This window comes from Cryptomeria japonica, chromosome 5 (genome assembly GCF_030272615.1).
Source record: "Cryptomeria japonica chromosome 5, Sugi_1.0, whole genome shotgun sequence".
Lineage (NCBI taxonomy): Eukaryota > Viridiplantae > Streptophyta > Pinopsida > Cupressales > Cupressaceae > Cryptomeria > Cryptomeria japonica.
The window spans coordinates 160,812,229-160,828,818 of record NC_081409.1 but is presented as its reverse complement, the minus strand read 5'-3'; positions in this window follow the sequence as shown (position 1 = coordinate 160,828,818).

The following is a 16,590-nucleotide window of genomic DNA, read 5'->3' as shown; positions in this document are numbered from 1 at the left end:
AAATCCTCCTTCATCCAATGGTCACAAATTCATCCTTGTAGCTATAAAATATTTTATAAAATGGATTGGGTAGTACCTCTCAAAAATATCACAGGAAAAGAAATTGATGCATTTATCTTAAACTACATCATATGTCGCTATGGAATACCCATAACCATTATCATTGTTAATGGGCGGTTGTTCAAGAACCAAGATATACAAGAGATATGTGAGAAATTCAAGATTCAGCACAAATTTTTCACACCCTACTATCCACAAGGGAATGGGCAAGAAGAAGCATCAAACAAAACTATTCTGAAAATCCTCAAAAATATTGTGAATGATGTTGGCAGAGATTGGCATATTCAATTGAACCTTTCTCTATGGGCCTACCATACCAGGATCCACACACCAAGAGGCACTACACCTTTCTCTCTTGTCTATGGATCAAAAGCAATACGACCAATAGAAGTAGAGATACCTTCTCTATGAGTATCATTAAAAGGCCTTATCCCAGATGAAGAACAACGAATATCTAGATTGCAAGAGATAATTAATCCATGAATGAAGACAAAATGCCTTCGATCATTTAAAGGTATATCAGCAAAGAATGTGTCGAAGTTATAATCACAAGGTCAAACCACAAGCCTTTCAAGTTGGAGAACTAGTAGTAAAGGAAAATACACAAAACCAATCAGATCGAGAAAACAAAGGGAAGTTTGAACCAAACTGGTTAGGTCCATTTGTGGTCACAATAATATTTGCGTCAGGAGAATATCAACTATCAATGCAGGATGGGGATTAGCTCAAGGAACCCATTAATAGCATGAATCTGAAGAAGTTTTATGTCTGAAAAAAAAAAAAAAACAGAAAATCCAAAAACAATGGAAAAGCAGAAAAATCCAAAAATAGTGAAAAAATAGAAAATCCAAAAATAGTGGAAAAGCAGAAATATCCAAAAACAGTGGAAAAGTAGAAAATCCAAAAACAATGGAAAAGTATAAAAATCCAAAAACAATGAAAAAACAGAAAAATCCAAAAATGATGGAAAAGTAGAAAAATCCAAAAATAGTGGAAAAGCGGGAAATCAAAAATAGTGAAAAAGAGAAAACAACAAAAATAGTGAAAATAGTGAAAAGTAAACAAAAAAGTCAAATGTGAGAAAAGTGCAATAATAACATATGGTGAAAACCTAGCAAACATATGCTATCTGTTAGCTAGCTCTTCCATCTATTAGTTCATAAATCCTTCAGTTTGCATTATTTTCCATTAGTGTTGTTCATATCCATAAATAAGCCTTTGTACATACGTAGGGATTGTAGGTGATTTCTCACCATGGTTTGGATCATTGGATATATCATAATAAATTTATTTCTAGGCTTGGGGCAAAATCCTGCACCTAGCTGGGGACAATTTTTTTTATCTTTTTGAGCTTAATCAAACATGGAGAACAACATTTAGACAACTCTTGTCAAGCAAAAACTAAGACACATCCAACATTGAACACAAGATCAAATTTTCAACCATCAAACTATCGCATATCAGTCTAAGCACATGACACACATATCAATGGATGATATCTTTTGAATAATGATTTTAACATAATTTTTCAACTTATCTATCTTGATTTTCGCTATCATGATTTCTGATTGACTCCATGATGTCTTTGACTAGAGGAACAAGGAAGGAACATGATATTTTCTTGTCTACTTTCTGTAAATTAATCATTAATATGTATAGATTTGTCTCAGAACATGATCATTAGAGTATCATCAAAGACATTTTGGATTGGCATATAAAAATAGTTAATACTACTTGTTTTACACAAGCAACACTCAGGTCATCTTGGTTCAATTATACCTTGATGCTTGTGATAACTTGCAATATCAAAATCAAGGAAAGTAGTGCTCAGGTAATCAGGGTTCAATTATACCATCGATGTTTGCAATCACTTCTCACATTTTAAAAATCTCAATGATGATAAAAAGCAATAACCCAGTAACTGGTCCGATCGCAACATTGCATTTCATTCGCATTTGCATTTTCATTTAGCTTGCATTTCATTCTTGCATAGGATAAAAAAATCTCATCTTATCTAAGGCCAAATCTATTGCAAGAATTATTGATGTATCATCCTAGGTGTATACACAATCAAAACGATGATTCATCTCTTTCCAGATTTTGTCAATCCAAAGAGAATCTTATGCTATTCCCTCGAATGCACCAACATCAGTGCATCTAAATCTTCCTGCAATAGGATATCAATAAAATGTCAGTTCTTTATCCAATCAATTTATCTATTCTATCAATCCATCTAGTCCAATCCGTTCTATCATGTCTTATACAAGATGAATCCTTCATGGAACCAGACATTTTGATCAAGTCTTATATAGGATATATCATTCCTAAAAATAAACGCTTTGATCATCTTTGTCTTATACAAAAGGTGCCATTCCTGAAACTAGACTTGATCTCAATCTTATCAATCTAATAAATCTTATCAATTCAATCACACTCTATCATCACATCGAGAATCATATCACCATGATCAAAGAGCTCACACTTTAATCAACTAGAGTTGCAAAAATCAAATCATTCGTTAAAATCCAAACACTCCAAAGGACAATTATCTCAATTGATCTCCCGAGGGGGCATCATCGTACTGCAATTTATCAATCAATGTCTGGGGCATCCTATCGAACCAAAATCATCATCAAAATAAGATTATTCTTTGAATCAACGTGTCATGACACCTCACTTCAAATAGGGGCAAAATGTATACACCTAAAAATGGTCTAAAGATAATTAATTAAATAAGCAATTATTTAATGAATCCACCTTCCCAATTTAATTGAATTCGTTAGCAATTTGATTAAATTCTCCCATTCATCTACTTATTAATAAATATAAGGATATATTTAATAGGTTCATTTCAATAGCCCCCTTTGATTAAATAATATTAGTTAATTAATCCTCCCCCCCCATTTAATTCATTCCTTCTAATCCCCTAATTAATCCTGTACCTAGCTCGGGGAAATTTTTTTATCTTTTTGAGCTTAATCAAATAGGTAGAACAACATTTAGACAACTCGTGTCAAGCGAAAGCTGAGACACATCCAATGTTGAACACAAGATTAAATTATCAACAATTAAACTATCGCGTGTCAGTCTAAGCACATGACACACATATCAATGGATGATGTCTTTAGAATAATGATTTTAGCATAATGTTTCAACTTATCCATCTTGATTTTCGCTATCATGATTTCTGAGTGACTCCACGATGTCTTTGACTAGAGGAACAAGGAACATGATAATTTCTTGTTTACTTTCTATAAATTAATCATTAATATGTGAAAATTTGTCTCAGGACATGATCATCAGAGTATCATCAAAGATATTTCGGATTGGCATATAGAAATAGTTAATACTACCTGTTTTATGCAAGCAACACTCAGGTCATCTTGGTTCAATTATACCTTGATGCTTGTGATAACTTGCAATATCAAAATCCAAGAAAGTAGTGCTTAGGTCATCAGGGTTCAATTATACCATCGATGTTTGCACTCACTTCTCATATTTTAAAAATCTCAATGATGACAAACAGAAATAACCCAGTGACTAGTTCAATCGCAACATTGCATTTCATTCACATTTGCATTTGCATTTAGCTTGCATTTCATTCTTGCATAGGATAAAAAAATCTCATCTTATCTAAGGCTAAATATATCACAGGAATCATTGATGTATCATCATAGGTGTATACACAATCAAAATGATGACTCTTCTCTTTCCAGATTTTGTCTATCCAAAGAGAAGCTTATGCTATTCCCTCGAATGCACCAACATCAGTGCATCTAAATCTTCCTGCAATAGGATATCAATAAAATGTCAGTTCTTTATCCAATCAATTTATCAATTCTATCAATACATCTCATCTAATCCGTTCTATCATATCTTATATAGGATGAATCCTTCATGGAACCAGAAATTTTGATCAAGTCTTATATAGGATATATCGTTCCTGAAAACAAATGCTTTGATCATCTTTGTCTTATACAGGAGGTGCCATTCCTGAAACTAGACTTGATCTCAATCTTATCAATCTAATAAATCTTATCAATTCAATCACACTCTATCATCACATCGATAATCATATCATCATGATGAAAAAACTTGCACTTTAATCAACCACGGTCGTAGAAATCAAATCATTTGTAATCAGGAAATCAATTTCGTAAAAGTCCAAACACTCCAAAGGTCAATTATCTCAATTGATCTCCCGAGGGCAATCATCGTACCGTAATTTATCAATCAATAGTTGGGGCATCCTATCGAACCAATATCATCATAAAAATGAGAATATTCTTTGAATCAACGTATCATTCAAAGAGGGGCAAAATATATACACCTAAAAATGGTCTAAAGATAATTAATTAAATAAGAAATTATTTAATTAATCCACCTTCCCAATTTAATTGAATTCTTTAGCAATTTGATTAAATTCTCCCATTCATCTACTTATTAATAAATCTAATAATTTATTTAATAGGTTCATTTCAATAGTCCCCTTTGATTAATTAATGTAAATTAATCAATCCTCCCCCCCATTTAATTCATTCCTTCTAATCCCCTAATTAATTAAAACAAATCAATTTATGAGTTGTTGAAACTTAATTAGCCTTTTTCCTATTATTTGAATTTTTAAATTCATATTACCCGCATGCCTCCTAAATTCTAACCACCTAATCTAACCATACCCTAACCTAACCCATTCCACCTAATCTTGGGTTAAACTAACCCTATCCTATCTTGTACATCGTAACCTCCTTACCCTAACCTCCTATGGTGTGGACATTCTCCCCTTGAGACACATGACACTTATGCCAGATGTCTCCTCCCTTGTACACTTTCCCTCTTATGAGAAAATCTCCTTTACATTTGTCACCATAGAGATGACAAGTGTCCCTACTTCCAACCTCTTCTCCAAATTCCTCAATCTCGACACTTGATATCTTCAGATTCAATCTTGACCATTGATTCTTGCCACCTCAGCTTTGGCCTTGGAAATCCTATAAATATCCCCCATTTTGGAGCACAAAGAATCCCATCTCATATCATTTTAGGCATTGTTACTATAGGCATATCCATTCTAGCATATCATTTAATAATTGTTATGATAGGCAACTGCACCTTAGATCTAGCTTAATTTGATCATTTTCTAGCATAATTGTTGAATCATGTAGCTTAATCAATCTCTATTCTAACATAATTGCATCATCATCATAGGTTAATCATGCATATCATTATCTTAATTAGCCTCTTAGATCAATCTAGAATAATCAATCTCATCTAGCTTTCATATCATATCATTTTAGATCTTCCATGTAGGTGTAGTCAAGTCACTAGGATTGCTCATCCAAATCTGAGAGAAAATCCATAACAACATCTCTTAGGATGCGATAGGGTGCTTTTTCATGGTTTATCTTTCATTCGATTTTAATTTGCTAACCATGCTTGCAATGATCTATTGAGTATTTGTGTTGCAGCTGCAGGTACCCTACTTCACACTCACAACAAGAAATAAGGTTGATGATCTGTATTTATACATGACTTATTCATGTAATTTGGGTATGGTATGGGATGGTATCGATGGTTATGTCTACATTATCTGAGAAAGGTTATGTGCGAACAAGTGATATATCATTCAACAGAAGGTTGCGAAAGGATTTTGTGTTACAAGATAGACATTTGTGCTTAATCAAAATTGTATCAAGCATTAGGAGATGCTACTTTCACAATTCATTCTTTTCGGATTGTATTTTGATGTTTTTGTAATTCAATGAGACTACCCTTTTGTGATGAGCAGTGATCTCTAGGCAGTTTCCCTAATTGTAAGTGCAATCCCCATTGTAATTATTTTATAGACTACTGCAAAAGTATTATCTGATTGTGGGTAGGGTTTCCCACCATGGTTTTTCCCCTTACCGGGTTTTCCACATCAATAATATTGGTTTTGTGTCTACTGTGCTTTCATTCTTTTTCTTTCATTGTGTTGGTTTATTTTTGCTTTGGTATAAAGTTTATAATCTGCATTTATTGTTATAATTGTGAGAAAACTGATTCACCCCCCCCCCTCTCAGTTTTCTCCTAGTATCATAATTGTCTAACAACACCTAGACTAGCTATCGATTATGTATCAAAGAGAAAGGAAGCAATTAGTTCTCATATAAGTTAAATCACAAAAGTTAAAAGAGTAGTGAATGTGTGTCATCATATCCATAAGAAAATCAAGGAGATTGCAGCCAAGAAGAACCTTCTAGTGTTGTCTATTGAAGTGAAAGTAGGAAGAGTTGACCAATGCAAGAAAAGAGTCAATTTAAACAAAATTTTAGAATAGTCAAGGTACATGAAGTTATTAAAGAGAGAAAATTCACCATAGCAGAAACATGGTCAGTTGTCTCATATATGTTGAATCATAAAAGTTAAAAGAGTGGTGAAGGTGTGTTGCCATATCCATAGGTAAATAGAGTAGATTGAGGCCAAGAAGAACCTCCTAATGCAGTCTCCTAAAGTAAAAGTAGGAATACTTGACCAATACAACAAGAAAAAGTCAATAAAGGAAATTCAGGAAGAGTCAAGGTGCGTGAAGTTATTGAAGGAAGTTAATTCACTCTAGTAGAGTCATGGTCAAGTGTCTAAGCAAGGTAAGTTAAAAATATTTGTTTCAATGGGAAAAATTGGTAAAAGATGAAAAAAAAGAAAAAGAAAAAGGGTAACATAAAGGAAGAAGTAATAAATATTAAAGATTGCAATTCAAAATTTATAACAAATATAAATGAGTTTGAAAAGAAAACATATCAATATCTATGTAAAATTTATTATCTTGAAAAGGAAATAAAGAATGTTATAGACAGAAATGAAGAGTTCGAATAAAGAGTGAAGTTGTTAGATAAGATTAAGAAGAAAAATAAAAAATTTGGAAGAAAAGATTAAAAAAATTCAAAGAAGAAAATTAATGTTTAAAATTGAAGCCATAAATTTTCAATGGTTCTTGTTGCAATAAATATTTGTGTTGTTCCTCTGATCAAGAAATTAGTAAATATGTTTTGATTGATTTTTTTTGTTATAAATACTATAAGGTTGAAGATAATGATGATTTTCAATCTACAAATATTGTTAGATGTCATGACATTAAAAAAGGTTATTTTTTAAATATTGGTTTGAATATCGTGAAGAAATGGGCTATGAAAGCAAAGGAAAAGGGAAAGTATGGTAAGAAATCAAAGTAGCTACCGAGCCAATAATGTGGATAAGGTATGAGGGATTTGGATATGATATATACAAAGAAAATAATGCTACCAATTCAAGCAAATGAGATCAACAAAAGCAATGTATAAACTATTCTCATTGTAATAGAGAAGGACACATAAAAGTTATGTATTGGAATTTAAATCCTTATAATATATGTGTAATGAGTAATAATTCTCAAAATATATTTTGGAATAGATCATGAAAGAATGAGTCAATGATAGGATGCATGCAAATGGATTGTCAATGGATTTATGGATTGAATGGGAAAAGGATTATAGGTATATTCAAAAAGTTGTACAATTTACATGTTGGAAAATAATTAAGAGAAATTTAAATGTTTGAGAAAGTGAGAGATATTATTATCTTGTACTTGAACATCATGGAGAATGGAAAACTGCGAATAGTGAGTTAATAGGAAGAGTACTATATTGGACTTCTACACTTGAACACACCAGTTTCCAATCAAGTTGACAAAAGAATTTGCAAAGAAGATTTTTCTAGGGACAAAATTTGTGTATTGTGAATGGTGAAGCACTTGTGATTGAAATTGTGTTAAGGTTGTAATGTCGTATATTACATTCTGTGCAATTCCATGTTATATATGCATCTTTGCTCCAAGTTGATGTAGATCATGCATCATCATATTTACATCCTTTTGTCCGCATGGATCTCTTTGTCTGACCAAAACTTGGCTTCTATTTACCATGTTGACCAATTGAGCATGGGACTCTAGGGCATCCCAAAGATGTATATGTGTTGTGCTCATGTCTTGCAAATATGCTAGCTCAAAGGTCGCCATTTGAATACTATGCCTATGCCCAAAAGAGTTTATAATGCCTTTGTTTGTGGCCATCGATATCGAGATTCATTTGGGAGGCTATATCTCTCACATTTCTAGTATTTCTAGGGACTTCTTGATCATTTAAATATATTTTGAGCTCTTGGCACCCATTCTCTTAATCATATACAAGTTTTCAAGCATCTTGAATACCACCATTGTTGGAGCCTCTTGAAGAACTCATAGTGGAATCTTTACAAGTGTTGGAGGGAATTTACTTACTCTTCTTGGTCTATTTACACATTCATAATCTCTCATTTCAATATACCTATTATCTTAATCATGCATCCTTATCTTTATCATTTTGTCTTTTAATTTTTCTATTGTTTGGGTTTATCGTGGAGCCAGAAACACTAAAATGGGTGTCTAACTGAGGAAGGCTTCTAAACACAACCCCTAATGTTTCTCTCTTTGTTTGTGTGCAAGTTTGTGGTTAAAAGGTTGAACTTATCTTGCTAGAGGGTTCAATTGTGGCTTGGTAATAAGATCTCCCTCCCCTTTTCTTATTTTATTTCAGTGTCATGCACTTCGTACTCTTATCTTATTTTTTCATTTAAATCATTTTATTACTAGTATAGTCACATCTATGATTTTTGTATGGTCTGAGTACTTCGACCGTACAAAATTATAGTGCGTTGTACTTGTGTTCCAATTTTGCATGCTTGTCCTTGAGATAGAGGCTTAGCAAGATTGTTTGAGAACTTTTTTTATGGTAATTAATCTCATTCTATGCTTAGCATCTCCTGGCTCACCTTTAGCACCATTATAAGTGAGGTAGAGGAAAGGTAGGTTTGTCCCTTGACTTTCGTCACCTTGAGGGTGATAAATCCTATGCCCAACAGTTTGGTGAACCCAATGTGAACTAGTTGCATTATAATTTTAATAGTTTCTTTGTTGCATAATTTTATTTAGAATTTAAAGAAAAGTAAAATGTGAAAATAAGAAAAGATAAACATAATCACATTCAAACTTTGTAACAAACCTCAAAATAAGTTTCGTTGTCCCTAAGTGTTGTAGAATTATGACACCCTCATAGTGTGGTTGATCTATTGTGGAGCTTTTTCATGGGATCTTTTTCATGAGCTTTACAACCTATAATACCATAGGAGTTGTTGTAAGGAATACTACAAAAAGTGTTCCTATTAATCATTATAGTCCTCTTAGGCTGGGTCCAATGTTTAACGTTCCACTTCCTGATACTAATGAATTTATGGCCTCTCACCCTATCAAAACCATTTTGATAGGAGGACCCTCTACACCTAATTCGCAATCGAATTCTCAGAATAATTACCCAAGAAATTATCGTCCATCTTCCCCTCCTATTGTTGATCATGATTCTATCATTACCATAAATTTTAAACAAATTAACATGTTAGAGGAGAATTTAAGAGACTTTGAGGGTTTCCTGAATTGGGAGAATGTCCTCCCCTACGTTGGATATGTTTTAGGACTCTAGGAGACATGTTAATCTTAGATAGAAGAGGCTTGGAGATATTGAGGGAATTATCTATGATTGTCAAGAGTCACATGTCTTTGGCTCACACCTCTCCCTAGGATAGGTAGCCCGACATTTGTGGTTCTCATCTTGTTGTGGACATACCTAGTTTGATAGTACATATAGTTGATCATGGACCCAACATCCCTAACATCAATGCTTCTACTATTGGAATTTGCATGAAGATTGCATTAATGAAATGTTATGTTGTCATTGATGTCAATTAATCGGTAATGATGTTGTAATAATGTTTCTTTGTAACTTGTAAGAAGAGCTAGTAAAGGGAACTGCAACCGGTAGGTGAGTTTATGGAGGAAACCGGTATTACTTATGAAATGGAGAGATCAATTGGTAACCCTACTTGTAGATGAGACCAAACCCTAACCAATAGAGCTTGGTAAATTGGTTGAAGCATTTTATGATCAAATGATGAACAATAAAGATTATGACACGTATGCATGTTGTATGAGAAAAGTTTTAAATGATTTATGGCGTGTAGAGATAACATTTTTTTATCTTGGGAATGAGAAAGTTCAATGCATTTAATGTAAACCGCATGATGAGTTAAAAATTTTGATGAAGTGGTGATCAAGGAGTGGTCTAGGTTGTCTTGAATGATGTGCAGTGATTTCTATGTAATTTTCTATGTAATCCAATGATCATACTTGAACCGATTTGTTTGTAATCTCTATGAGATAATTAGGTTTGTGATGTGTTATTGACCTATTATTCTTGTTTATAAGGTTGATGAGTTGTTTTGTTATAGTGTTTCCAATTTGTAGTTGAGAGTAAGAGAGAGTGCTTTCCAAACCTGATAATGTATTTGTAGTATGTGTAAAGGTAGATAGGATCATGAAAAGGATCTGAACAATCAAGTGTAATGCTATTCAAACAGATCAGCAAACCCCTGTTGTTCTCTAACAATTACAACAGTCAAATCCCCTAATCGGGTAAGCTCTAACAAGCTTAGTGTTATCTAAATCCACTAACCAGGTGGTCCATTAACTTGGATTTCAAATCATCTACCAAGGTTACTCCTAACACGGTATTGCTTCTAATAGGGTATTATAGTCAATCCCTTAATTTGGTGGTCCCTAATAGGATCTGTTCTTAACAAGACTTTTGTAAAAGCTTTAACAGGCTTGGCTCCTAATAGAGTGAACTTAAGAAAAGTTTAGAATACTTGTGGATATTCATCCCCACCATGGTTTTTCCCATTTGGGTTTCCACATCAAAAATATTGTGTCAAGTGGTGAATGCTTTTATGGTTATCTTTACTTTGGTTAAATTGCTTAACTACTAAATCCACTTAGATATGATATGATGACCAACAACAATCTGAAATATGTTTTTAATACTGTGAGTAAAGTATTTGAATGATTTGGTTCAAATGTTTTGAGATTTTCAAAGTTGTTTTACTACTAGTATGTTATAACAGTCAACGGGTTTACTTGTCAGTGATATTGCATTTGACAGTTCAGTATTTTAACCAGTCAGTTCTGAGTTTGTTTAGAGAGGTTGGTTTTGAGATTGGTGTAAGTCTAATCAGTTTTCTATCTACTGATTCACCCCCCCTCTTAATAGTTAACTGGATCATTACTAATTCATCATACAATCATCTACCACTCCCTTGGGATATACTATTATGGCTAGTAGTTGAACTACCTCTTCTGTTGCAGAGAACACTACCTTTGTTAGTGTTGGTCCAGGTGTTTGTGCTATCCCTAGTGGTATTACCAATCCTCGTGTCATTACTGGTGGAGGTGGTGGTGCACAGGGTTCTTCTCCTCTTCCTCTACCACCTGCTAATCTTGTCTAGAACACCATTCTACAGAACATGGGATAGTTGCAATTACAACTCACAAACTTGGAATCCACCTCATGTCAAGCTTTGATGCCTACCTATTATCATAATATCCTACTTGACATCACCATCCCTAATGCCATCCTTCCCTAGGGGGCTGAGTTGTTCAAGTTTCATCAGTTTAATGATGATGAAGATCCTAATGTATATATTGATTCATTTATGACCATGTGTAGTGACTACCACACTTTGGATTTTGTCTTGTTTAAACTATTCTCATTTTTTCTTAATGGGACTGCATTACAATGGTATAGTTCATTACTTGATCACTCTATACATAATTTTTATCAGCTTATGGATCTCTTCCTCAGATAATTCCAAGTAAATATTGGCCTTGTTTACTATAAGCAAAGACCGAATGAGAAGATTACAACTTTTATCTCATGATACCAATCTATCTCTACTTAGATCCCTTTGTCCTTCCAGATAGTGATTTACAAAGGATGTTCATTAGAAATTTGTAGTCAACACTGAGGGAGAAGTTATCTCTCAATCGATATTAAAAATTTTCCAATCTATGTTCTATGCTTATTGACTACTAGCATACGTTGACTCGGTTAAGAGAGTCATCTTAAAACCCTTGTACTAGTACTTTTACAAGAATGTCCTTGGAAGGATCTTGAAAGAATAAGTTTATGGCTAATGTTGTAGCTATTCCTTTGATATTTGCTACATAGGGACCATAGTGCAATAAAATCTTCACCAAATTGAATGACTTTTATATAAGAATAATGCAAAAATTGTTGAAATGCAATCTCATCACCCTTCCCAAGATTAGACCTTTGTTAGACAAAAAACCATATCATCATTGGTATGATGGTTTAAAAAATTTCCAATATCGCCATCTGTGTGGTCATGATACTGAAAGATACTATCATCTTAGACACATAGTCCAAGACTATATTGATAATGGATATATAAAGGTCGATGATAAAAAGAATAAATCTAACAAGTCTGTTGATAAAATAAACAATGAGTTGTAGACATAAACAAATTCATTCCCTCCACATTCATTTAATTTTATCTTTGCATCAAATTCAGTGTCGAATATTGTTTTTTATGTTAATATGGTTACTATCACTTCGATCTCACTTCCTAGTTAGAAGGTGAAAGTATTTTTTATTTCATTCACCTTTATATATGTCCTATACTATTGAGAGCTTATACCTTTGTACATCCTTGCATAGGTCAACGGTCAAACTATTATAGGTGTGATGGTTGACCCTTTGTACAAAATCAATTTCATCACAAAGGAAACCTTGTTTATTTATGGATCACATAGGATGAGATATGATGAGTGGCATACAACTTTAAGAACACATAATGGGTTGTATCTTTCTCCTTTGGGTAGTATCACCTTGACGATCATGGCAGGACCCAAGGTTATTTCTTTTACATCTTTTATCATTCCTGAATGAAACCTAATTTGAGTCAAATTAGGTACCCTTGGTTGATTGCCATGGATGTGGTCCCTTCAATAACTAACAAGTTTCTAAAGTTTCCTCATAAGTATTTGGTCCATGTCATCTAGGATACTTGATACTGACCCCTGGTAGCCCATGCAGATTTTTCACTAGATCAATTTTGGCCTCCTATAGTGGGACCCATTCTTATGGCGATTTGATGTACCACTCATATTATCAATAAAAAATGGGGGAGTCTGCCCCTAAATTTGTTCAACCTAGTTATTCATTTCCTCTTCCTACATTGACCTCTACTCAATCTATTCCTATGTTGGACTGGTTAGTGCCTTATGTCTCTTCATCACTATGAGCTAAGGCTAAGCTCATTCCTCCAAATAGACCTCCTTGTTTCCCTAGGATTACACAACCTCTAATGGTGTCTTCTTTTCCTATGACTACACCTAGTGCAGAGAAGGGAAAGATGCTCATGTTGTCAAAGTTTGCGGCTTGCCCTCATTTTTATCTCCTGATCATGGATGATATCCCTCATCCTTCTCGATATAAAAAGAGCATACATTCCTCTTATGTTCATTTGTCACCACTTTCTCCTACTTCATAGCCCATGTTGGCAACCTTTGTTCCTCAAGGTTCTCTTCAAGTGAAGTGAGGTAGCGTGCTTGTTGCTATGAATATTGTGCCTCTCTCGAATGCACCTCATATACCACTAGTTAGGCATCTCCTATGGAACATGATGCTCCTAATTTCTCCCACACTTTGGCTCCTAGTCTTTATCTTCATCACAATCAGTGTTTGCATGAGCACAAGTGTTATCAACAAGCCTTGAGTCTGGAGAATTATGTTTCTTAGTAATTTAGTAATACACCTTTGGCACCCATTCTTGTCGCATCATCTACTACCTCTTTCTATGTTCTAGCTTCTACATCATCTTTAGTGTTGCTTCCAGTTGTTTTGGGCCTATCGATAAACCTCCCACTAAATGGGTGTAGGTCTTCGTCACTCCTTCTTTGGAGGGACCCCTTATGACCTTTTTGTCGATTGTCCCTTCATTGTCCTAACCCTTGAATATGTTTCATATGTGGGTGGTGTCTAGTGTAACTTTGTCTGACCGTACTGTTTTGTAGCTTCTTCTTCATCAAATATTTCCTAGGTTCCTTCAACCTATTATGGTTGATAGTTGGCCTATGCCTCTTTCCCAACCTAAGTGCAATTTTGAGTAGGGTTGGGTTTTAGATTTTTAGTGGTGCAAATCTGCTCAAGTATGCTCCTCTCCTGTCTCTCTGTCTACTTCAGTGCCTCGTGCTTTGCCTGTCTCTATTAAACTATTTGTCTTTTTTAGAAGGCCTCACCCTCTCTTGAGTTCATCACTACCCCTCTCACCAAGGCTGGCAATCCCACTCTTTTTTTATCTCCTCAGTCTGAGTCACATGCTTCCTCTACCAAGGCATTCTTGTTTGACTCTCTTGACAATATCTTGGCATTGTCTAGGATCTTCACATAGTCATTGACCCTTTCCCCTTTTGAACATGTGGATGTGGATGTTCTTACAACCTCATCCCTTGCCCTTGCTACTGGTGAAGTTCCTAGTTCTTCCCTTGCGATTGTTATCCTTCGGTCTCACCCTCCTTTCCTATTTGATCAATATTGGGAGGTTGATAACCTAGTCATTGAGGGCTTCTAGTGCACTATTTTTCTTTATCTTAGCATGTGTGCATGGTTAAATCCCCCATGCTTTCTTTACATGTTTGTTCCCTCCTAGAGGACCCAAGTTACTATGTTGGTACTTGGTCATGGAAGGTTTACTATCTTTTCCTATTGTGCTCTCATGGAGGGCCTGAGTTACTCTGTATTTCTCAGATACAGGGGATTTTCTATCGTTAAACTTCTTCTATATGTTAGATAATTCTTCTATTTGTCATATCTTATATTTTTACATTTGAAGATGATGCAAAGCATTGGGGGCATTTAGGACTTCTTCCATGTTGATCCAAATTTTTAATCTATCTTTGTCTTCATGTGCTCTTCTTTAGTTTCAAGAACTTTGGCATTATGATGAAACAACAATCTGTAGTTCTATTACATTTTTTATCTCTCTACTATGGGTTATGTGAAATAATCTGATCCCCTTGGTCTTTTGCATCTTTGTTGATGTTGTGGGTCTTATGTGTCATTTTCCAAAGATGGCATTCCATGGAAACATCTTGCTGTGTTGACGTGACACAACATTTACTCTCCTTAGAATGACATGCCCTTCATGCATACCATTCTAGTGGGGTTATCATATCTACATAACCTACATTTGACATTTCTATCTATTTAGCTTAGAATTTTTGTTTGCCTTAGTCGGGGCCAATTCACTACTTATCAAATCAATCTACGATTTCTCAATTTCTTGACTATCTAGTATTTTTCTATTCATGCCAACTAAATCTTGCCCAATCACATGACCATCTAGCTTTTTGCTATTTATACCAACCAAATCTTTCCTAATCACATGATTATCTAGTAGTTTTATATTCATGTTGGTGACCTCTCACCCTATCATATGGCTATCTAGAATAACACAACTTCCTACCCATATTGATGAAATCTTGTAAATTGTTGCCCTATTGTATGGCTATCTAGCATAACACATTTTTCTACCCATATCGGAATTGTCTCTTTTATCATGGTAGCTTCTATTTCTTATCTTTAGTAATAGGGGCTTTCCTCCATTTTTTTCTATTACATTATCTTATCTATCTTATCTATTCAACATCTAATCTCTTTTTGCCTAACATATGAGACTGCAGCTGATGTGTTTGTCATGAAATAGCTTGGAAAAATATAACTCTATCTCACGTTCATAAATCTAGGGGAACTTCATTTGATCAGAAAAATTTTGTCTCCCCTTCACGAATCTCAATATCATTTCTCTACTTTAGCTTCGCATTTATCAACAAAAGATATGCTTACTGAAGTGGGGACAAAATGATACATCTCGTGCAATTTTGCATCATATAAGCATCTTTTCTTGAAGTTTATGGAGATCATGCATCATCATATTTGTCATTTTGACCACATGAATGACTTTGTTAGCCCTAAACTTGGATTATAGCAACCATGTTGATCAATTGAGCATTGAACTCTAGTGTGCCATAGAGAAATCCGTGTGCCATGCTCTTATCCTGTGAATTTTCCATCCTAGAGGTGGTCATTTGAGTGTTACGCCTATACCTGAAAGGATTTGTAATGCCTCTATCTAAGACCACTAATGTCAATATTTATTTGGGATGCTAAATCTCTCACATTTATGGTCTTTCTGGGGACTTCTTGATCATTTGGAGATATTTTGAGCTCTTGGCATGCATTCTCTTAATCATATATAGTTTTTATAGCATCTTGAAGAGCACCATTGTTGCAACCTCTTGAAGAACTCATAGTATTGTCTCCATAAAGTGTTGGAGGGATTTTAGTTACTCTTATTGGCCTATTTACACGTCAATAATATCTCATTTCAATATACTTATTGTCCTAATCATGCCTCCTTATATTTATCATTTTATCTGGTTGTTTGTGGAGGTGAAAACATCGAAACAGGGGTCTGACTGAGGTGGGCCTCTAAACACAACCCCCAACATTTCATCCCTTCATTTGTGTGCGTGTTTTTATTTAAAAGGGCAACAACTTAGCTTGCTAG